Raw genomic sequence first — 26,666 nt, 5'->3', positions numbered from 1 at the left:
GTGTTCAGAGTTGATTTTTGACTTCACGTGTCTTCATTCTAAGTGGTTTCCATGAAATACGTATCTTTACTTTTGCAAGAAAGTACTCTAGTTACTCCCGGTGTCCATAGGGGCATGGATGCAAAGTTCTTTGAAATTATTTTCTTTTCTTGGGGTGTTTTTTGTAAATATCTTTTGAAGATATTTTATTTCACTAGTTTTTAAGAAAATATTTTTGGAAGATATTTCATTCTGGGGCATTAGTGTAATTAACCCTTTTTGGAGGGGCCATTTTGCAATTAATGAAAGTTATTGTAAAATATTTCGTCTGGAGCTTGGATCCTCATACGGGATTCATTTTCACTTTTTGTCGACTCATAAATTCTTGAAATTTCCTTCTGGACATTTTTCTTCAGTTTTATGGTTTCTGGCCCCATTTGCCGCCGAACTTGTTAGAGGCATATCTCTCTACTCGGAACTCAGTTTTTGATGCCGTTTCTTCCGTTGTTTATATTTTCTCATTTTGAATCTTTTTTGTTCATGGAGTTTTGCCATTTGAGTGCGTCTGCCCAAATTTCACTTTTTCGGACCCAACGGGGCCCGTTCAGGGCACTTTTTGAGATTTTTTATAAATAGGGGGACTTAAAATTAAAAAGTCATCTTTTCCCCTCTCCATGCACGACCAGAACCTGCTATGGTAGCCCAAGGGGGCTGCCAACCTTCTTCTTTCATTTGAACCTTCTTCCCTTTGTTAAAAAGTCGAAGTGCCTTCGCGTTTTGTGTTTGTCTTCACCACGCGCATCTTTTCCCCTTATTTGAACCCATTTTTGGCCAAAATTTGAGTTTGGGTTTGAAGTCAAGTTGTGATTTTGATGGGGCTTCTTGTGGGTGTTGACGACCCTGGATTTTTCAACCTAGTGTGTCTTGTGATGACCCGAAACGGATCCAAAATGCGGAAGCAAAAGAAGGAAGGTGACCTCTAGAGATGTACGCCATCCCTAAGGCACCAAAATGACCCCATATGAAGCTATGGAACTCAAATGAGCCAAGCAATGAAACAAGAATGCCAAACAGGAAAAGAAATGAACCAAGGGCAAAATGGTCATTTCACACTAAAATGGGTGCCACCGGTCACACCATTGGAAAGACAACGAAAAATCAACACGAATAGACTCAAGAATCGCATGATTCGGAGTCCGGACGAGAAAGATATCAAGTTTTGAAGTCAAATGAAGGGAAACCCTATCCCGGCTCGAACCAAAAATAGACACTACCTTAATAAAAATTGAATATCTTAAGTTACAAGAAGAATTTGAAGCTCAAATTGGTACCATTGGAAAGCTTATTTCGACACGGTCAATTTAGACTCAAGAACGGACCAATTCGGAGTTAAAACGAAGAAGATATGGTAGTTTGAAATCAGAGGTGCAGTGCTGAACCAAGACACAAACACACACCCACATGAACAGTACCACGAGCCCTCGTGCAAGGGCTTGTAGTGCTCGAATGGCACACGCCTAAGAGCCAAAACTCTCTGCCCCGTCTTCGAGTGCTCGAACCCCCCTTAGAGCGCTCGAACTGTTGTAGGCTGCACCTAAAATGCAACCTTAAAATGCAATTTTGAGGACTTTTTGGGCCTTTTTAAAAAAAAACACAAAGAAGAAAACCCCTCAAAATCATGTTTTCTAGCCAACCATACCAAAAGAAAACTTTATTTTTCATGTTAAAATCCCAAAATGCCCTTATGCTCAGTTTAGGCTCAAAACGGCAAAAATGTAAGTTTGCACCAAAATACATTTGACCCCAAATGCACTTCTAGGCTAAAACGAATATGCACGCAAATATAATAACTGATTTTGAGCATACGGGAATGGTCCACGGCTCCCGGAAATGGTCGAGTCAAAATCCGACCCCCCAACGGCCAAAAAGACGAAAATGAATTTGAAATGGAAATTTTGAAAACCAAAATTCACAAATGACCTTAAATTACCGTTTGGCCCTTGGCCACACTTCAAACATTAATAATGAGACCCTATGAAAGAATGACAACAAATTTCCCACACCCGATGCAACCATGGCAAAACTATTTCTTAACATTTCTCAATATATTCATAATATTTAATGGAGTCATAAAGTACAAAGGATACAAAATATAAGCATTGGCCTCCGGCCTCATCTCATACATGTCAAATACAATGTAAAGAGTGTACTCATGTACACATTACATATATGGAATCAAATATATACATTTTGACATATAAGGCTACAAATGGCTTTTCAAGCCCACCTTTACAAAAAATGGAAATCTTCAAGTCCACTAATCTTCCAAGCATGACGATAATCGCAACCTTGATTCTTGTACCTGAAAAATGTCCCCACAACGTGGATGAGTAACATAAAGCTACTCGTAGGAGATGAGCATGTATCGACCTACGTTTTACAAGTTTGCATGATTTAATTATTGTGGTTCATTCCACCTAACGTCTATGTCAAAGGTGAGATCCAGGGAGCATCCTAGATACCTAAGATCATTTCTAGCTTCAATCACATCTTTCATGCAATTCCAAGCAACATAGGAACATGCTATACAAGCAACAAGATATAGATTCTCAAAGTTATCAACTTGAAATCTAAAATGCTAGAATAACCAAAGTGGGTCATGCCACCTAACGTCTATGTTTCAAATGAATTTATAGGATCATTCCTAAACCACATTTAAATATATAAGGCATAATGTACTTAACAACATCAAAGTTCACAATGATTCACTAAAATCACAAAACATAGATGTGCTTAACAATATCAAAATGATTCACAAAAATCATAAAACATAGATGTACTTAACAACATCAAAACGATTCATTTAAATCATAAACATAGATGTACTTAACAACATCAAAATGATTCATTAAAATTATTAACATAGATGTACTTAACAATATTAAAATGATTCATCAAAATCATAAACATGGATATACTTAACAACATCAAAATCACCAATAACCCAGACCAGAAGTTACAATATAAACATGATTGTTAATTTGGAATTGAATGCGAAACCAAATAGTGGAAGACTTGGACATCTAAGCTCAGAATTCTGCCGAGACCTCAATGGTTATTCCTGGCACTGACCCGCAAGAAAAGCCACCCTAAGTGCGCACTATCTCAATTGGGGAGAACTCATACCTCCCGCACTAGAGCCAAACTCTAGCCAAGTTACTAGTAATCATGTCCCAAGAGAATCCAAAATAAACCAAATAAGTTCATAACTTATACATAATTTATGTAATGCATGAAAACACCTTCCATGCACAAGTAGGTTGAAACCACACAATCCATACCTTAGAGTTTCTACTGTAAAATGGCATATATAATGTCAATATATTACAAAGTGTGCAATTCATTACACATGGCATCAATATAATCCATAAAGAAAACATGTTCTCATGAATATAAATATAACATCAAAGTTGTCCAATGCTCAAAACACAACAAAGTGAATACATAACAAGTTCAAGTTCATGATTTGAATATAGAAACAATTTCTAAAATATAAATAGATCCATGGAGCCATTAGATATAATTTAATTAAACAAGATAATCAAATTCTCTAGATTTCAAATCAAATTCGAATAACCTCAAATTAATATATGTTAAACAACATAGCATGCTCATTACATATATCAAATCAAAAGTGTCAAATGAGCAAGATGGCATCGTATAGAATTTAATTAATTTAAATTAATCAAATCTATAGACTTCAAAAGTTATTCAAATAATCCCAAATTAATATCTATCAAACACCAAATCATGGTCATACCATATCTCAAATCAAAAATGGAATATAAGTAAAATACAATTTACTAGAATTTAAATCAAATTAAATCCATTAAATCTCTAGATTTGAAATCATCTAAATCATCCCAAATTAATGTATATTAAAGATCAACTCATGGCCATGCCATTTACCAAGTCTAAAATAAGTTATATGTAAGATATGATAAATCACAAATTTCTAAAATTAACAAAAGACGTGCATAAAAGTTATAAAAGCATCAATATCATGCAAGAAACAAAAAATTATAACCCAATAACATCCCCTACCTCACTAGAGAAGTGTCTCTCTAGAATCCAAGGCAAATCAACACGAAATGGCAAACCCGTCAAGGGTTATGAAGAGGAGGATGAGGGGAACAAAAAGTATTCCCAAGTTCAAGCTTGGAAATCAATGGAAGGCTCTCAAAAATCAAGGTCAAAGCTTAAGGTTTTAGGCTCCATCCATGGAGGCTAGGGTTTTCTTTACAAGAGAGGGAGGAAATGGAAAATGATGAAGATGAAATGTGAGTAGAGGGGATAGAGATCCTCCACTCACTATGTGCTCTTACACTACCTCTCACACACATACTAATGTAAGATCAAATTGTGAGCCTGCACTTGTCACTCATCCAAGCATCCATTGTAGGCTTAATCCTAAGCCTACACTTGTCAACCATCCAAGCCACAAGTGCACCAATCATAGGCCAACAAGTGGGTGAACCTTCACCCTTCATGTGTCATCATCCAAGCCTCAAAGTGTCTCCACACAAATTTCAACAAGTGGACCAATGAGAGTGTGACACTTGTCACATTTTTAAGAAATTGCAAAAAGGTCCATTCTGAAAATATCTTCCAAATTAAATTGCAAAATGGTTCCTAAGACGAAAAATAATTACTTTATAGTAATTACACAAAAACCCTCGAAAGTTAGGAAAATTGCAAAAAGGTCATGAATCTATACCCTTTACAAGAAAAGTAAGCACTTAGCATGCTTTTCTACAAAAGTGAAAATACACATATTATGAAATTTAAATATCGTGGATACATGCAAAACCGAAATCAAATCCGAACACAAAAAGTGAGGTTATGCTAACAAAGTGACAACCGAGAAAAAGAAAAAAAAATGTGAATAGTGTCACAAAAGTGAAAATGTGAAAATGACTCGGTTCTCAAAGGAAGTCGTCAATCCAAGGAAAAGAGTCTCAGAAACCATCCCCGAGCACTCAAGATGACACTAAGTGACAAGAAACCGAACTCAGAAAGGAATAGATCAACGGAAAAAATATTCGTGAAAATCTGAGAAAAGGAAAGGAAATAAAATGACCAGGTCATTACAACCTTCCCACCTTAAAGGGATTTCGTCCCCGAAATCCAGCCCCAACCAACAAAAGGCGAAACCAGGAAAACTACAGAGTACATCTCCGAGTATCCCACATAACACGCTACACCAGCAACCCCAAAGCTGAAAGGAACCCCACAACCCAATGTCATTTGCACCCACGTGCTCATGACAAGACAACCTCTCAAAGGAAAAGTGACTACATGGCCACACAACAAGTCAAAGGTCACACACAGAACCCAAGGTCAGACAAAGGAACGGAAAACAACCACCGTAGTCATCCCTCCTGATGAACTATCATATGGATCAGAAAACAACCGCCAAAAGAACTCCAAGATATCTACATATCAAATCAAGGTACTGAACAAAGACGACATGGCAGTACAAATAGCAACCAGAACCCACCCACGATGTACTCAAATGTGTGGTAGCGATGACAGTGCCTAGTGCCCGCCCACACTTACTTGTCAGTAAGGTAGCATCGACGGCAACTAGTACTCGCCCACAACACACAACTTGTACGGTAGCATGACAATATAAGGCACTAGTTCATAACCTGCCCCCCACTAAGTCTACCTATGAAACCTCTCGATACAAATTACATCAATGCCAAAAATGATCAATACCAAAAGCACCACGGAGACCAGACATTTTGTGAGAGTTGAGATATGGTCCAAAGACGTCCAACAGGACCATCCTGGCCAATCCCAAACTCTGACAACAACGCCATAGGTACCGCTACGCTTGAGGCCTTAAATCCTCAATACAACAAAGCTGACAACTCTAATGTTTCAAAATACTTCCATAACAACATCAATCAAGAGTCCTAATCCTGAAAAACAAGTCAAAACATCCAGAAACCAAAATGAATCTCATTACAAGACATTTCATCGAAAGTCCTACACATCTCCCTGAAACAGATCAACTACAAAACTACACCGAAGTCAAACATCGGATTCACATCCTTATCACGAATAACTAGATCCTCAAAACACAAGTCCACCAAGTTGCACACATATCAAAATTCTGACAACAATCAAAATCACACCAAGCTAAATCAAAATTCCTCAATTTTCCATCGATCCATAAATAATCTCTGGAACAACAATTCCTCAAAACCACGCCTAGTCATACTAGGACGAGAAAACTCCATAAATAAGCCATATCCAACAACGATCTTTCAAAACTCTTCCTAAGAGTCAACCACATCAAGGTCTCTAAAACTAAAACAAGTCTCCAAATGACATTCTCAAAAGAGCATCGAGCTCACCTCATGAATCAAACAAATCCTCAATTAAACGGACACAAGTCCCTTTAAAATGATCTCAAACCAATCCACTCACACTGAGCACCACAACCCATCAACAACCACGACAAAACTTCCGAAGGGAAGACATGAAAGAAAAGGAACCACCATTCCTAAGAAGGATAACACCATGACTCAGTCTCTGAAATAAAAGACAACAAGGTCAAAGACCTCACCCCCTATATGGAAGTAAGTCGACCAAAATCAACCAAATCCTCACCAAGGACTCAAGACAACAATGGTGATCCTTACGGACCAACCAAACCCCAAAACCGTGCACAAGGCGACGAAGAGAAGAGACTCACTCCTTGTAAAGTCCCTTACTCGAACCAAGAAAAGATGAGAAACCCTATTCTCCCACAAATGTCAACACGATAAACATGAAAAGGGAACAAAAAGGGAGAACTAAAGATGGATGTTATGCAAATAACAAGGAAGTGCAACTACTAAGAAGGTAAATCTACTTACATAGATGAAATCAAGGGTACATGCAATACGTCTCCACATAAGCACAAAATCATGTCACTGAAACACAGTAACAACATGGCATATCTAAGCATATAAAGAAGGTATGCTAATGCCACACAACAAGAAAGAAAATGTGGACACACTTCCACCTACTCATGCATTACAATATCATAAATCATACTACTAACATGGTAGTAAATGAAACTGTAGAAAATAAAAATAAAAAATGCAACAATGAACCCTACGGACATCGTGTCCTAGAGTGTCTAGATAAAAGGAAAGACCAGTCCTATCCATAAGCTAACTCCAAAACCTAATGTGACAACAACCTGTCTCAAAACAAACATGACCCTTTACCATAATGGTAAGACTCCAACAATCCAACTTCAAATCTAGAGGTGACACTATAAATGACACTAACAATGCAATGCTCTCACCAACCCAAAACATTGATCAATCGACTCGATCCCAAAAGCATCATCACACAAAGAGAACTTAAACAAAATGGCTACTTTAGCCATACAATCAGGCAACCGAATCAATCTCCAAAATCATCTTCAAAATGACCATCAATCACTGTCTCAACACCAGATGCTCAAAACAAAACTCACATCATCACCAACCAAAAGGACAACGCCTATCACAACAAAACCAACATTGATTCCATCCGAACTGCACTTGTAGCTAGCCAGTACGGTAGCATGACAATGCCATGCACCCGCTCATAAACGTACCCGCCCACAAAAATTGCAATCTCAGAGGAACCTTCCAAAATAACCAAGGGTCCTAAAAGGTCCATAACCTCATCATGGCCCAAAACCAACAAATCCAGCACAACGGCAACGCCAAATGACTCACCTCACGAGAGCCTAAACAAAAGTTGTCTCACCACCTATCTCAAAACTAATGCTAGGTCAACAACATTTTATACTACCACGAGACTGTGACTTCAATCACCATCAACCTCAACTCGTGCCTCAATGACCAATCCCATGTCATGCCAAATATGCAACACAGTTATACATATATAATTCTAATCTAGCACACATCACATGTCATGCTCTTTACATTACAATAAAAACAAGCTAAACAGATAACATACCACTTATAGCACATAAGCATATAAACATATTATCAAACCAAAACATGTTATCATGAAGCATATAAGCACATAGAGCATGGAAACATAAGCATGACATGCACCCAAAACCCATCGTCCAAGGTATTCAAACCTAGGAGTTCTGATACCACTTGTGATGACCCTGGATTTTTTAACCCAGTGTGTCCTGTGATGACCCGAAACGGATCCAAAATACGGAAGCAAAAGAAGGAAGGTGACCTCTAGAGATGTACATCATCCCTAAGGCACCAAAATGACCACATATGAAGCTATGGAACTCAAATGAGCCAAGCAATGAAACAAGAATGCTAAACCTGAAAAGAAATGAACCAAGGGTAAAATAGTCATTTCACACTAAAATGGGTGCCACCATTTGCACCATTGGAAAGACAATGAAAAATCAACAAGAATAGACTCAAGAATCGCATGATTCGGAGTCCGGACGACAAAGATATCAAGTTCTGAAGTCAAAGGAAGGGAAACCCTATCCCGGTTCGAACCAAAAACAGACACTACCTTACTAAAACTAGAATATCTTGAGTTAAAAGAAGAATATGAAGCTAAAATTGGTACCATTAGAAATCTTATTTCGATGCGGTCAATTTAGACTCGAGAACGGACCAATTCGGAGTTAAAACGAAGAAGATATGATAGTTTGAAGACGGATGTGCAGTGCTGAACCAAGACACAAACACACACCCACATGAACAGTACCTCGAGCGCTCGTGCAAGGGCTTCAAGTGCTCAAATGGCACATGCCCAAAAGCTAAAACTCTCTGCCCCATCTTCGAGCGCTCGAACCCCCCTTAGAGCGCTCGAACTGCTGTAGGCTGCACTTGAAATGCAACCTTGAAATGCAATTTTGAGGACTTTCTGTGCCTTTTTGAAAAAAATACAACGAAGAAAACCCCTCAAAATCATGTTTTCTAGCCAACCATGCCAAACAAAAACTTTATTTTTCATGTAAAAACCCCAAAATGCCCTTATGCTCAGTTTAGGCTCAAAACGGCAAAAATGTAAGTTTGCACCAAACATACATTTGATCCCAAATGCACTTTTAGGCTGAAACAAATATGCACGCAAATATAATAACTGATTTTGAGCATGCGGGAATGGTCCGCGGCTCCCGAAAATGGTCGAGTCAAAATTCGACCCACCAACGGCCAAAAAGACGAAAATGAATTTGAAATGGAAAATTTGAAAACCAAAATTCACAAATGACCTTAAATTACCATTTGGCCCTTGGCCACACTTCAAACATGAATAGTGAGACCTTATGAAAGAATGACAACAAATTTCCCACACCCGATGCAACCAAGGCAAAACTATTTCTTAACATTTCTCAATATATTCATAATATTTCATGGAGTTAAAAAGTACAAAGGATACAAAATACAAGCATTGGCCTCCGGCCTCATCTCATACATGTCAAATACATTGTAAAGAGTGTACTAATGTACACATTACATATATGGAATCAAATATATACATTTTGACATATAAGGCTACAAATGGCTTTTCAAGCCAACCTTCACAAGAAATGGAAATCTTCAAGTCTAGTAATCATCCAAGCATGATGAGAATCGCAACCTTGATTCTTGTACCTGAAAAATGTCCCTACAACGTGGGCGAGTAACATAAAGCTACTCGTAGGAGATGAGCATGCATCGACCTACGTTTTACAAGTTTGCATGATTTAATTATTGTGGTTTATTCCACCTAACGTCTATGTTAAATATGAGACCCAGGGAGCATCCTAGCTACCTAAGATCATTTCTAGCTTCAATCACATCTTTCATGCAATTCCAAACAACATAGGAACATGCTATACAAGTAACAACATATAGATTCTCAAAGTTATCAACTTGAAATATAAAATGCTAGAATAACCAAAGTGGGTCATGCCACCTAACGTCTATGTTCCAAATGAATCTATAGGATCATTCCTAAACCACATTTGAACATATAAGGCATAATGTACTTAATAACATCAAAGTTCACAATGATTTACTAAAACCATAAAACATAGATGCGCTTAATAACATCAAAATAATTCACAAAAATCATAAAACATAGATGTACTTAACAACATCAAAATGATTCATTAAAATCATAAACATAGATGTACTTAACAACATCAAAATGATTTATTAAAATCATAAACATGGATGTACTTAACAACATCAAAATCGCCAATAACCAAAACCACAAGTTACAATATAAACATGATTGTTAACTTGGAATTGAATGCGAAACCAAATAGTAGAAGACTTGGACATCTAAGCTCGGAATTCTGCCAAGACCTCAATGGTTATTCCAGGCACTAACCCGCACGGAAGACCACCCTAAATGTGCACTATCTCAATTAGGGAGAACTCATACCTCCCACACTAGAGCCAAACTCTAGCCATATTATTAGTAACCATGTACCAAGAGAATCCAAAATAAACCAAATAAGTTCACAACTTATACAAAATTTATATAATGCATGAAAACACCTTCCATGCACAAGTAGGTTGAAACCACACATTCCACGCCTTAGAGTTTCAATTGTAAAATGGCATATATAATGTCAATATATTACAAAGTGTGCAATTCATTACACATGGCATCAATATATTCCATAAAGAAAACATGTTCTCATGAATATAAATATAACAACAAAGTTGTCCAATGCTCAAAACACAACAAAGTGAATATATAACAAGTTCAAGTCCATGATTTGAATATAGAAACAACTTCTAAAATACAAATAGATCCATGGAGCCATTAGACAGAATTTAATTAAACAAGATAATCAAATTCTCTAGATTTCAAATCAAATTCGAATAACCTCAAATTAATATATGTTAAACAACATAGCATGCTCATTACATATATCAAATCAAAAGTGTCAAATGAGCAAGACAGCATCATATAGAATTTAATTAATTTAAATTACTCAAATCTCTAGATTTCAAAAGTTATTCAAATGATCCCAAATTAATATCTATTAAGCACCAAATCATGGTCATACCATATCTCAAGTCTAAAATGGAATACAAGTAAAATACAATTTACTAGAATTTAAATCAAATTAAATCCATTAAATCTCTAGATTTGAAAATCATCCCAAACTAATGTATATCAAAGATCAACTCATGGCCATACCATTTACCAAGTCTAAAATAAGTTATATACAAGATATGATAAATCACAAATTTCTCAATTTAACAAAAAACATGCATACAACTTATAAAAGCATCAATATCATGCAAGAAAAAATATATATATAACCCTATAACATCCCCAACCTCACTAGAGAAGTGTTTCTCTAGAATCCAAGGCAAAACAATACAAAATGGCAAACCCTTCAAGGTTTATGAAGAGGAGGATAAGGAGAATAAAAAGTATTCCCAAGTTCAAACTTGGAAATCAATGGAAGGCTCTCAAAAATCAAGGTCAAAGCTTAAGGCTTTAGGCTCCATCCATGGAGCCTAGGGTTTTCTTTACAAGAGAGGGAGGAAATGGAAATTGATGAAGATGAAATGTGAGTGGAGGGGATAGAGATCCTCCACTTATTATGTGCTCTTACACTACCTCTCATACACACACTAATGTAAGATCAAATTGTGAGCCTACACTTGTCACTCATCCAAGCATGCATTATAGGCTTAATCCTAAGCCTATACTTATCAACCATCCAAGCCAACAAGTGCACCAATCCTAGGCTAATAAGTGGGTGAACCTTCACCCTCCATGTGTCATCATCCAAGGCCTCAAAGTGTCTGTAATACCCCGATATTGTAAAAAGGATTTATTAATTAAATTAATTTATATTATATTATTATTATTATTTTTAAGTGATTTGTTTTATTTAATTAGGTGCTTGATAGTTGTGATTTGTTTTATTTAATTAAGTGCGTAGGTAAATTGTATTGTTTTAATTAAATTATATACTTTGTAATTTTATTTGTTAAATTTATACGGTGTTTGATTTGTGGAATGCTAGTTAGTCAATTGTTTATTTGATTTGCGTGATTTTATGTTGGTGTAACTTTATTTAATTTCATTATTTTAGGTATTTAAGTTATTTGGGTTGGGATTAAAGGAAGTTGGACCAACGGATGTGGTATTGGGCTTGAAGGAAGCCTTGTTGGGTTAATTGGTAAAGGCCCGTGGTTGTGAGGATATTTAATAATTATCTTTGCATAATTATACCTATATAATTACATGTGTATATTAATTCATTATTAAATCATGTGGAGGGGTATATATGTCAATATAATTATATATTGATATATATAGGTATATATAATTTATTTAACTAATGGTTATATATGGAAGGTAATATATATATGTTTATAGTAAAATATATGTATGTATATATATTATTTAAAAGATAAATATTATTTATTTTATATGATAATCCTAATGGGAAAAGGATTTAGTTTTTGTATGTATATAAATAGACACATAAGACTTTAGGGTTAGGAGTTTTTCCACGTTAGAAAAATAAGAGAATTAGAGAGAGAAGAAGAAGGGCTAACGAAGAGGAGGCCGGATCAAAGAACGTAAGAGGAGACCGGATTTGGAAAAGAAAAGGCGAGTTCCTCTCTACTTCTCCTCTTAGAACTCATAAACTTATCACCTTGATTATTGAAATTATAATTTTATTTTATTAAATTAAATTATTATTCAGATTGGAGGAGCATATTTATTCTTTACAAAATTATAGAATTAAACATGTGAATATATGTATGCATTGTTCTGATAATTTAGATCTTGTATGTGAGGTTAGGTTAAGTTAATTAAATTTTATTTTTTAAAAAATTTTTATATCTTGCGTTAACCTTGTGTAGCACAATTAATTAAATTAAATGGATTTTAATTTAATTGTATATGTTCATTTATGCCCAAAATAATAAATAAATCTTTTGGAATTTTCTGAGTTTTTTTTTAAATTTTCTGGAATTAATTTATATTTTTAATGTTATTATAGAAATTATTTATATATACTGTTATATATAGAAATATGTTAAATTGTTTAACATATGACATTACTGGAGGCGGCTGTAGCAAATAGGGTGTGCAATCCAGTGTGGTGCGGCTTAGAGTAAGTTGGTGTAGCACTGATCTGGGCCATGGGTTAAGTTGATGAGTGATTAGAATAATCCTATGCTTCGCGGTGCATGGAGGGATGGTGCACTTGAGCATCTAGACCATTCATAGGTCTGGTCAAAGGAGGGATTATCCAGTGTAGCGCGGCGTACCAAATCAACCAACAGCAACCAATTAGGAGCTGCCAACACGCGCCGAGAGTGGCTCAGGCGCGTGAGGGCGCGTGCAGGCGCGTGGACGCGCCTGCCGGTAAGGGGAAGCGCGTGGAAGCGCGTGGGAGTAGTCTAGGGGTATGTGGCGGCGCGTGAAGGCGCGTGGGGATGCATGTGAGGTCCTGGAAAGTTGCTTGAGACTCCGGTGAAGTTCCAGTATTTATCTTAAGCTTGTTAGGGTTAAAATTAATCATTAGAGGGTGTGTTCTTGATATTTTGAGAGCCTCAGAGTGTTACTAAGATACCTAGTAGCATTTAGTGGTATAAATATAATTAATTAAATATTTTTGCAATGAAAGGAGGTGTATATATGTGTATATATATGTAGATATGATTTTAAATAGTCAACGATTGGTATGGAATGTATGATACACACACATATATATATTATAAAATATATGTGTATATATATATTATTTAAGATTATTAAATATTATAAATCTTGTTTGGTATGACTTGATTCGTGTATGGTATGGTTGATTTAAAATCGTAATAGATACACGGTTATTAAATTAAGGACATGCTTATTATATGCATGTGAAGTCTATGTATAATTATACCTAGAGTTAAGTTTAAAGTTAATACATGGTTGAATTGTAGGCATGGATGAGTTGCCAAAGGCTTTGATATACTGCCTTATTGGTTATGAATAAATTTCATATATGGGAAGCATGGTTGAATTGCTAATTAATTGTAAAAGTAAATATATTGAAGGAAGCATGGTTGAATTGCTAGTATATAAATAAAAAATATTTATAAATGGTATGGTTGATTTGCCGGTGCATATTTATGTGTAGATGACTAAATTACTGTTTAGGATGGAGTTAAGGTGAGTGGGGTTTACTTTATAAGAAAATTATAAAAGGGGGGGCTTGGTCTAGGTATGACTAATAATTAATTATTGGTGAGTGATTTTGACAATTTAATGCCCTATTAACTGGTAGGATTCTTGCACTATATATATAAGTATTTATATATATTTGTAGCATCGTATATTAAAGTTAAAGCTTAATTAGGGATGGTTTTGGTAAAGATGATCTGTTTATTGGTTTTCAGAGGCTTGGTAGAGAGAACTTGCTCGTAGGGTTTGACCCGCGATTTATTTTTCAGGTTGTAGAAGGTCAAGTCTCAAGGTTAAGGATCCGCAGCTGGAGGACTTATCCATTCCTTCTATTTACTTAAAAGTAGGATATTAGTTTTGTTTCAGTTGATATTAGTACTTATTTGGTTGAAATTCTAAATAGTAACTTTTGGTTAAGGGGTCCTTGAGTTACGGGATTCCTGAGTTGTAACCATTTGGAAGTTGTTAATGGATTTACTATTAATTGGATTTCTTCAGCGTTTTATTTTATTCTTTATTTCATTTTGTAATCCGTGCTTGTTTAAATACTTTAATTGGTTTGATATTCCCTAATTTTATGTGCAGACTTGATCAACCCGTGTTCCGAAATTAGGGGGTATTACAGTGTCTCCACACAAATGTCAACAAGTGGACCAATGAGAGTGTGACACTTGTCACACTTTTCAGAAATTGCAAAAAGGTCCTTTTTGAAAATATCTTCCAAATTAAATTGCAAAATGGTCCCTAAGACGAAAAATAATTACTTTACAGTAATTACACAAAACCCCAAAAGTTAGGAAAATTACAAAAAGGTTATGCATCTATACCCTTTACAGGAAAAGTAAGCACTTAGCATACTTTTCTATAAAAGTGAAAATACATATAGTATGGAATTTAAATATCGTGGATGCATGCAAAACCGGAATCAAATCCGAACACGAAAAGTAAGGTTATGCTAACAAAGTGACAACCGAGAAAAAGAAAAAAATGTGAATAGTGTCACAAAAGTGAAAATGTGAAAATGACTCGGTCCTTAAAGGAAGTTGTCAATCCAAGGAAAAGAATCTCGGAAACCATCCCCGAGCACTCAAGATGACACTAAGTGACAAGAAACTGAATTTAGAAAAGAAAAGATCAACGAAAAAAAATATCCGTGAAAATCTGAGAAAATGAAAAGAAAGAAAATGACCGGGTCATTACATGGGTTCATGTAGATTGTGTTGTCCCTGACAAAACCCTTCGGTATCGTCGGATTCGGAGCACTTTTTTTCGGTGGGCTTTTGAGATTTTCATCTTAAATTGTAGTAAGGGATGTTTTAGGGTTATATTATTGTTGTATTGATTGTTATATGAGCATATACAACTTGTGACCATGCGTTGTTCAAGTTAGAGAATTTAATTTAATTATTTTCTTTGTTTAAGATTTAATTCTCATGATGCGAGGCAACTTAGAATTAAATTGTGGCATGCTAGAAATTTAGGCCTTGGTATGGTGGTTGATATATATTAAATTGGGATTATTAGAATAAGAATTACAAATTTTATTTAATATTTATCTTTTGTGAAAGTTTAATTTACCTAGTTGTATCAAGCATAGAATCAACTTGTAATGTGATATTAAAGTAGGTCTTGGTGAGTTCTTTAACATATATTAAATTGAAGACATTTAGATATGTTTGAAAATCTAAAGAAAATTAATTAATTTTATTTTTAAGTGTTGTAGGCAAAATTGATTTTGGGTATAATATATGTGAAGACTATGGTATGTTCTTTAACATATATTAATTTGAATTTATTTGGGATTAATATGAAATCTAGAGACTTTTCATGTTAGGTTGAAAATCTCTTTTAATGTAGTGAAATTAATTTCCTTGTGAGGATATTACTAATTGGATGTAAAATTAGTACTTGGGGCCTCTTCAAATGGTAATTGGACTTAGCATGATATAGAATATCATTGACTTATAAAGCTTGTTTAAATATATCTTGTATAGGTATATAGCTTGTTAGAATATTATAATTGTTTGCCTTGAAAGCTTGTTACTAAATTGAAGCTTATTTAATACTTGTAGCTTAGGATGGTAATGTGATTCAATTGTTGTAAAATATTCTTACTTTGTGTATAATTACATATTGGAGACTTGACATGGTTTGTGTGGATTCAACCTTATTTGTGCATGGAAGATGGTTTTATGCATTATTGATTTTGATATAAGTTTGGTCTAACTTATTGATTTTAGTATAAGTTTTGAACTTATTGATTTTGGTATAAGTTTTGAACTTATTGATTTTGGGAAGCTTGTAAGGACGTATTTCACGTGATGGCTAGGGTTTGGCTCTAGTACGGAGACAAGAATCTTCTAAGTCATAAGTGCGCACTAGGTAGTACCTTGTGGGTCATAATTGCCTGGAATAACTTATGCATGTGTGCACTAGGTAGTGCCTTGTGGGTCGTAATTGCCCGGAAACACTTGCTTGGTCTAGTGACCGCATGTCCTAATCTTTCCACTATTTGATTTCGCATTTAATTTCAAGTTGTGAATCATGGATTACTTGTAGCTTGAGAATTAATGCTTGCTTTGGATATTTGAATCTTATTTAGTATACTTGAAACTGTATGCTTATTTTGTGCATTTAGATCTCATATAGTGTATTTGAACTTGTATGCTTCCTCTGTGAGTTTAGATTTCATTTAGTATGCTTGTGCCATGTATACTTGTCTTAGGCGTATCTCGCTTAGCTTAGTATACTTGTGTCGGTATACTTGATTTACGAGATTTTCATATAAAATGCATACTTGTGTAAATATGTTTAGACATTGCATGACTTTTCTTAATGTGGTTTAGTATACTTAGAAATGTATGCTTGTATGTTGTATAACATGTTTAACATTGTTTAGTATACTTGAACATGTATACTTGTATGCCGTTGTTCACTTTAAATTACATAAGTAGCTTAGGATGCTCCCTGAGTCTCATTTTGATATAAACGTTAGGTGGCATGAACCCCTTTGACATGTTTCACCTTAAGGTGATATAATTGTAAAATGCTAGGTCGATGCATACTCATCTCCTACGAGTAGCTTTATGTTACTCACCCACATAGTGAGGACATTTTTCAGGTACCGGGATCAAGATTCGGGATTCACATCATGCTTGGATGATTTGTAGACTTGAAGTTCTCATTTCTTGTAAAAGTTGGCTTGAAATGCCACTTATAGCCTTATATGTCAAAATGTGTATATTTGATTCTAATTATGTAATGCGTACATAAGTATACTCTATGCAATGTATTTGATATGTATGAGATGAGGCCGGAGGCTAATGACATGTATCTTATATTCTATGTAACTTTAACTTTATGAAATATTATGAAAATATTGAAAAATGCTACGTCATTGCTTTATAACTTTTGCATCGGGTGTGGGAATTTCATTCTTATTCTTTCTTAGGGTCTTATAAATCATGTTTGAAGTGTTGTAATGACTCGGTCATTTTTAATCCTTTCCTCTTCTTAGATTTTCACAGATATTTTTTATTTTTTATTTTTTATTTATTTATTTTTTTTGTTGATCTTTTCCTTTTTGAGTTCGATTTCTTGTCACTTAGTGTCATCTTGAGTGCTCGGGAATAGTTTCCGAGACTCTTTACCCTGGATTGGCGACTTCCTTTGAGGACCGAGTCATTTTCACATTTTCACTTTTGTGACACTATTTACTTTCGTCTTTTTCTTGGTTGTCACTTGTTGGCATAACCTCACTTTTCGTGTTCGGATTTGATTCCAGTTTTGCATGCATCCACGATATTTAAATTCCATGCTGTGTGTATTTTTACTTTCCTAGAAAAGCATGCTAAGTGTTTACTTTTCTTGTAAAGGGTATAGATGCATAACCCTTTTGTAATATTCTAAACTTGAGGGGTTTTTGTGTAATTAAATAAAGTAATTATTTTTTGTCTTAGGGACCATTTTGTAATTTAATTTGGAAGATATTTTAGAAAATGACCTTTTTACAATTTTTGAAAAGTGACAAGTGTCACACTCTCATTGGTCCACTTGTTGACATTTGTGTGGAAACACTTTGATGCCTTAGATGATGACATGTGGAGGGTGGAGATTCAACCACTTGTTGGCTTAGGATTGGTGCACTTGTTGGCTTGGATGGTTGACAAGTGTAGGCTTGAGATTAAGCCTAGGATGGAGTCTTGGATGAGTGACAAGTGTAGGCTTGGGATTAAGTCTTGCAAATTACTTTTGGGATACTTTGGAATTATGATTTTAAGGAGGGATTTTTGTGCAATTGACCATAGTTGTGTGTGTTGACCATGGTGTAGGAACACATAGTGAGTGGAGGATTTCTATTTCCTCCACTCACGCATTTTTCACCTTATGTCATTTCTTTCTCATCACAAACCCTAGCCTCCATGGATGGAGCAAGCTTTGACCTTGATTTTTAAGGGCCTTCCACTCACCTTAGACCATGAAGCTTGGAACACTTTTTGTTCTCCTCATCCTCCTCTTCATAACCCTAAAAGGGTTTGCCATTTTGTGTTGATTTTGCCTTGGATTCTAGAGAGACACTTCTCTAGTGAGGTAGGGGATGTTATAGGGTTATATGTTTGTTATCTTGCATGTTTTTTATGCTTATATGACTTGTATGCTTGTGTTGTATTAATTTGAGAAATTATGATTAATGGTAGTTTGCTTATAACTCACTTTTAAATTGGTATATGGCATGGCCATGACTTGATCTTTGTGTATGTTAATTTGGAATGATTTGAATAGGTTTTCAAATCTAGAGATTTAATGAATTTAATTGATTTAAATTCTAGTAAATTATGCATTGCTTGTATCCCATTTTGGACTTAATATATGGTATAACTATGACTTAGTGCTTGTCATATATTTATTTGAAATCATATTAGTGACTTTTAAAAATTAGAGATTTAATTAATTTAGGATTAATTAAATTCTACATGATGGTATCTTGCCCATTTTGCATTTTTGGTTTGATATATGTAATAACCATGATATGTCTTTTAACATATATTATTTTGAGGCCATTTGAAAATGAATTGAAATCTAGAGAGTTTAATTATTTTCATTTAATTAAACTATATCTTATTGTTCCATGGATTCAAGCATGTTTTAGAAGTTGGTTCTATATTAGGATTATAGACTTAGACTTGTTGTATATTCACTTGGTTATGTTTGGAGCATTGAGTAACATTATTGTTATATTTATATTCATAAGATCATGTTTTCTTTATGGAATATATTGTTGTCTTGTGTAATGAGTTGAACACTTTATTTTTGACATCTTCCATGCCATAATAGTGGTGGACTTAGAGCATGTATTGTATGTGTTTACAAATTTGGTTGTGCGTGGTTGATAGTTGATTATCTTGTATATACATGTTGATATATACGTTGTTGCACAACTTGTTGATTTTTGAAACTTGGGGATGTCGTTGTTTGGCTACGGCTAGGACGTAGTTCTAGTACGGGGGATAGTCCCTCTATGTAGTCTAGTGCGCACATAGGGTGGTTACCCGTGGGCTAATAACCCTAAAGTAACTTTGGTGTTGGTCTGATCCGGCGTGATGTCCAAGTATCCACCTTGTTTGATTTCGCATTTCAAATTCCAAGTTGATAACTAGATGATGTTGTAACTTGTTGTTCCATATTTGATTTTCCATCTTAAGTTTCAAGATGTTAATTTTGAGAATTCGTGCTTTATGCGTTGTATTAGAAGTTCCAATGTTGGTTAAATTGCATCGATATCGTGATTTGTGTTTTTATGTTCAAATGTAGCTTAGGAATGATCTTATAGACTCATTTGGAACATAGATGCTAGGTGGCATGAACCATCATAGTTGATTCGTATTTTAGATTTCAAGTTGATGGCTTTGAGAATCTATGTCTTATTGCCTTGTATAGCATGCTTCTATGTTGTTTGAATTGCATGGATGATGTGAATTATGCTAGAAATGATCTAGGGTAGCTTAGGATGCTCTCTGAGTCTCACCCTTGACATAGACGTTAGGTGGCATGAACCCTTTAACATGGTTCACATTAAGGTGATAAAACTGTAAAAAGTTAGGTCGATACATGCTCATCTCCTACGAGTAGCTTTATATTACTCACCCACGTTGTGGGGACATTTTTCAGGTACAGGCATCAAGGTTGAGTTTCTTATCATGCTTGGATGATTTGTGGACTTGAAGACTTCCATTCTTGTGAAGGTTGGCTTGAAAAACCATTTGTAGCCTTTTATGTCAAAATGTGTATATTTGATTCCATATATGTAATGTGTACATGAGTACACTCTTTACAATATATTCGACATGTACAAGATGAGGCTGGAGGCCAATGACATGTATTTCGTATCCTATGTAATTTATGACTTCATGAAATATTATGAATTTATTGTTTGCATCGGGTGTGGGAATTCCATTTTGATTCTTCCGTAGGATCTCATTAGTCATATATGAAGTGTGGCCAAGGGCCAAACGGTCATTTGATGTCATTCGTTAATTTTGAATTCTGAGTTATAATTCCAAGTTCCATTTGTGTCATTTTGGCCGTTGGGGGGTCGGATTTTGCATCGACGGTATTTTTAAGCCGTGAATCATTGTAGCGCGTCCAAATAGATAAGTTACGTCTGCGTGTATGATCATTTCTGGGAAAAACACTTTCGTTTGCGTTTTGAGCCTCCTAAGGATTCATTTCCCCTTTTTGTTGAAAAATCTTGCTTAGGGGTATTTTGGGGATTTCCTTTGGGAAATAAATTCCGTTCTCGACTTTGTCATTTAGAAAATGTGATTTTAGGGGGAGTTTCCTTTTCGTGTTTTTCCTAAAAATGTCATCTTGACCTCATAAACTGCGCTCCAAGTTCATTTTGCTGCTAAAAGCACTGTTCCTGCAATTTTTGAGGTTCCAGACCACCCCACTGCCCCATTTGGCGGGTCCCCATAGTGTGGCAGGTGCCCGCGACTTTCTACCATATTTGGTGGGCCCCCGCAGGTTTTTGGCGGGCCCCCGCGGATACTGTTCTTGCACTGGACACTTTTCTTCAACAGGCCATATCTCACTCGTTTTAAGTCGGAATTGGTCCGTTCTTGAGTCTAAACTGACCGCATCGAAATAAGCTTTCCAATGGTACCATTTAGAGCTTTATATTCTAATTTTAGCTCATGTTATTCATGTTTTAGTATGATAGTGTTAGGTTTTGGTCCGAACCGGGATAGGGTTTCCCTTTCTTCGACTTCGGGACTTGATATCTTTTCCGTCCGGACTCCGAATCAGGTGATTCTTGAGTCTAACTTCATTAATTTTCTGTTGTCTTTCCAATGGTATGCTTGGTAGCATCCATTTCTCTGTGAAATGACTATTTTTTCCTTAGGTCCATTCTTGTCCGTTTTTGAAACGTCGCTTCTGCATTTGTTTTCTTTGAGTTCTGTGACCTCATTGAGGGTCACATTTGGGTCTTAGGGATGTTTTGTGTCTCTTGAGACCATTGTTTCATCTTTTGCTTCCATATTCTGGATCTAGTTTGGGTCATCATAGGACACATTGGGTTAAAAAATTCAGGGTCGTTACAAGTGTGGCCAAGGGCCACACAGTAATTTGAAATCATTTGATAATTTTGGTTTTCAAATTTCCCTTTTCTTGTTCATTTTTGCCTTTTTGCCCGTTGGAGGGTCGGATTTTGTATCGGTGGTATTTTTAAGCCATGGACCATTATAGCGCGTCCAAATAGGTAAGTTACATTTGCGTGCATGGTCATTTCATGGCAAACCTTCTTCTTCGGTGAAATGAGCCTCCTATGGACTCATTTTGAAATTTTGTTGCATAATCTGATCTAGGGGCATTCTAGACCTTTCACATCAGTTTTAATTTCTTATTTCGACATGGTTGAATAGAAAATGTGATTTTAGGGAGGGTTTCTTCTTCGTGTTTTTCTAGAAAATGTTGTCTTGGTACCAGAAATCCCTCGTGAAGTTTTAGCTTCCAGTTTGCATTTTAGCAGCTTTTTAGCCTTCATGACCAGATTTCATGGAGGGGTATTTTGGGCATTTTACAGCGATTTTTTTTTTTTTAATTCTCTCGCGAGTCACGTAGAAAAGTCAATTTTAGGGGGGGTTTCTTCTTCGTGTTTTTCCAGAAAAACTCGTCTTAACCTCCATTTTAAGCCTCAGTTCTAGAAAACCTGCTTTAGACCCTTGCTGTCAGCATGGGCATGCCATTGGGCACCGACGCGCGCGCCGGCATGGGGGCCGGGCATGCATGGGGCATGTCATGGCCTTCGTCAGGCCGCCTCGACATCAAAACTTCAAACACTCATTTCTCCCTCATCCGGACTCTAAATCGAGTGAACTTTTTTTTGAACTTGATTAATTTTTTGCTGTCTTTCCAATGGTCTGCTCGGTTGCACCTAGATCTTCCTAGATAATTACCAGTTTACCCTTTTAGCCTTAAGTGCTCATTTTTCTTCGTCATGCCGTTTTTCCTTCATCCGGACTCCGAATCATGTGATTCTTGAGTCCATCTTGATTAGTTTTTCGTTGTCCTTCTAGTGGTGTACTCGGTGGCACCCGAGTCCATAGTTTTTAGAAATGACTATTTTGCCCCTGAGGGCTTATTTGTCATATTTTTGATCTTTTACTTCCGCATCAGTTCTCATTGAGTTCCACAACCTCATGGAAGGTCATTTTGACTTCTTAGAGTCTTGTTTTCCGTTTTCGCTTCCGCATTTCGGATCTGTTATCGGGTCAAACTACGGTTCATCACGTGACGCACTGGCTTGAAAAATCAGAGCCGTCACAATAGTAATAAGTTTGCAAAATATTTTTAATAACCCACAAGAGTTCCATATCACAACAATATGAAATTTCTAGAATTTAGTAATCTACTAAATGAAACAATTTCTTCACATAAGGTATATATATAGTACACATGCCTTGAATCAATTGAAACCCTAAGTAAGAAATATAGGATTTTATCTATATGTAAGTCTACAATTCAATAAGCATGTATACAATATATATTAAGCTCTAAAAACAATTAAAACATTAAGGATATAAACATAATGCAACCCTTACCTCAGTAGATAAATGTATCTCTAGAATCCAACAACAAAGCAAGTAAATGGAAATCCAAAAACAAGGTAGGTTAGAGGAAGTTATCGTCTTCCAAGAGCAAGACCAAAATGGGTGAGGAAGAGGCTTGAAGGCTTGAAATCAAGCTTTCCAAAGCTATGTTTCAAGTCTCTATTGGTGGTCAAAGGTGAGAGCGAGGAAGAAGAAAGCTTTCTCTAATTTCTCCACTAACTTTAGTGTAATGAAATACACCATACACACACTAGCACTACTTCACACACACACACATCACACTCCTCCACTTGTCACAATCTAAGGCCTTCACATAAAGCTTAATCACAAGCCTACACTTGTCACCAATCCAAGCTAACAAGTGTACCAACCAAGAGCCAACAAGTGGGTGAATCTTCACCCTACATTTGTCACCATCCAATGCCCCCACTCTAGTTTCAATCAACACCCTTCACTTTTCATCAAACAAGCTTCCAAGTGTTTCACCCAAAAGGTGACAAGTGGACCCAAGGAAAAGGTGACACTTGTCACACTTTTAAAAAATTGTAAAATAGTCCCTCTTCTAAATATCTCAAGAAAATAATTGCAAAATGGTCCCTAAGACAAAATATCTCAAAAACTTAATTACATAAAGCACCCAAAAAAGTGAAAATGTTTCCGAAGAAACTATGCATCCATACCCCTCAAAATGTAAAATAAGCTAGCATGCTTTTCTACTAAATTAAATTATGCATAGAAATTAAAATAAAATGAGGTGAATGCATGCAATGCCGAAAATCAAATTCGAACCCAAAATCCTAAGGTTAAGCGAAAAAGAAATAAACGAATAAATAAATAAAAGAAAAAGAAAAATACTTGAAAAAAGAAATGTCTAGGTCATCACAAAGTGACTGAGACCATAACACATATCCTGAACCATTACTAAACCAATATTGCCCCCTAAAATTAATATCAGACACAATGTAGCTTTCAAAATGTCTTTAAGATGATTTGAAACCCACTAGAAATTACACTACAATCCTTGATCATGTCAGAATTATTTAGTGTATGCTAAGAATGAAGAGACATATAGCCAATGAGTGTGAAATGAGCAATGTAGACCATAAATCAATTGAGATATTAATCTATAATAACACTTTGACATTAACAACGGCAAACCTAAATAAACTAGGACCAACATGTATTTTGCTCAATATATTCACTAATAAGAATAATGTTATAAAAAAAAAATTTATATTATGATTGACTAATAAATATTTCAAATTTTAATTACATAGTACTAGTTCACCCCAACAAAAAAAAAAAAAAAAAAAAAAAAAAAAAAAAAAAAAAGAACCCTCTTAACTCCGCCCCTGGTTGATGGAATGTTATTGATTTTGCTGTGTCTTGAAGAGTATTATCTATCATGCCATCATAATTGCCCACGATTATTATCCGCTTGCCGCCAAAGACAAAGAGAAATTGAGAGCTCTAGGACCTTTGCGCCTAGGGTTTGGTTTTTAGTGAGTAACTGGTGATTTTGTTGAGATTATGATCATACATACATACATATATATATATATATATATATATATATCATGGGCTTCTGCTATTGGGCTTGGCAAGGAGTGTAATAATTTGAGTTGGGTTCAGCCTAAGAAAAAATTATGACGATTGAATAATTAGTTCAACAAGCTCAAAACGAACACTTCAACAAGCCTGTTTACCAGCATGTTTATGGACAAATGAACAAGTATAGAGGTGCATGAGTTTGGCTCATTTAATAAACGAGTCCAATATTTTTGTTTGTGGTCAATTCATTTAGTAAACAAATGAACACGAGCCGAATCTTATTGAGCCGAGCCCAAATAATTAAGAAATGGCTTGACTCGTTTGCAGCCCTAAGTGCACCCATTAGTAATTTAAATAATAGAAGGTTTTTTTTTTTCTTTTTTATTTTTATTTTATACCAATTAACTATTTACAATCATGGAAATGAGCTGATCCTTATTAAGTTATTATACTTGGTAGGTATAGAAGATCTATCATTTATAGCTAGAAAAGGGAAGGAAAGGAAACTAGGAAAGAGAAACGAAATTAAGAAAGGTTCCTTGCTGCCTTCCCTTTGGAGAAAAGGGCTTGGAGGGAAAACGTGAACAATGTCTTCTTCTTTCTTTAAATCTTCACACATCCCTTTTTTATTTTTGCAACTAACTATAATTATTATAATAATTTTATTATTATTTTTACTCCACCAAACAATACTAATTTATTAAAAGATAAAATTACACTAATTTTTTCTAAGCTTTTGTCAAATTACACACGAGTCATTTGGAGCTCATTACTTTAGTTCCCTCTAAGTTTGGCCTGTTAGCTCAATGACACTCAAAACCTTAACAAAATTTTAGAAAATGACTTAGTTACCTTGCTTTATGTGAGAGACACTGACAGCCTTAAATGTACCATGAAATTACAAATATACTACTAACGCGTTGACCCAAATGCCCTTGTCTAAATAATATTACAAAATTACCCAACTCACCCTTTCTGTCATTTGTTTTTGTGAAACCCGCTTGCTCCACCATGGTCCACCTTGCCCCACCACTTCGGCATTGCCGGTCCACCACCTCCACAGTCCACACCACAACCACCATGGTGAACCTCCACCACATCCACCCCCTGTCTGTATATCACCAACTTCCTTTTGTATGCTTAAATCAGTTTTTTTCCCTCTCAAGCTAAAGCTAATGTTAGATTTCTTATCTCTCTATAAAATAATGAACCATATATTTGTATGTCTATGTGAACGTACATGTGTGTAACTCTAGAAAATAAGAGGCTAAAATTGTTTTGAACTTGCGTGAGTGGAACTCTTTTCACAAACCAAGGAATCAAGAAATCAAATCTTTAATTCTCTCTATTTGTAAAAGAGAGACAGAGAGGGGCAAAAATATATTTTTTTCTCTTAAAAGTATATGTTTACAATCCATATCACATCATTTACGTATAAAAAAATACTCTTAAAGTTTTAATTTTGTGCAAATAGGTCCCTTGACAAATTTAAACCCTAAATTAATTAAATTATGTACCCTTATAGAACAGTTTTATAAAATATATAAAAATAAATATTTTTATAAAATGACCGAAAAGAACACTATTGGAGGATGTCCCTTGTGTGCGAAAAACACCCCTAAAGTTTCAATTTGGTGCAAATAGGTCCATTTGATAAATTTAAACCCTAAGTTGATTAAATTATAATTACTGAACCATTTTATAAAATATATAAAAATTAATAATTTTGTAAAATGACCAAAAAGAATACTATTGGAGGACGCCGACAATGGACAAGTAAAAATAAAAATATAAAGTAAAAGTAAAAATAAAACTATAAAAGAA

This window comes from Cornus florida, unplaced genomic scaffold (genome assembly GCF_030987335.1).
Source record: "Cornus florida cultivar Cherokee Brave unplaced genomic scaffold, ASM3098733v1 CherokeeBrave_3.0.0_Hap2_Chr03, whole genome shotgun sequence".
Taxonomy (NCBI): Eukaryota; Viridiplantae; Streptophyta; class Magnoliopsida; order Cornales; family Cornaceae; genus Cornus; species Cornus florida.
This window is presented reverse-complemented; position numbering follows the sequence as displayed.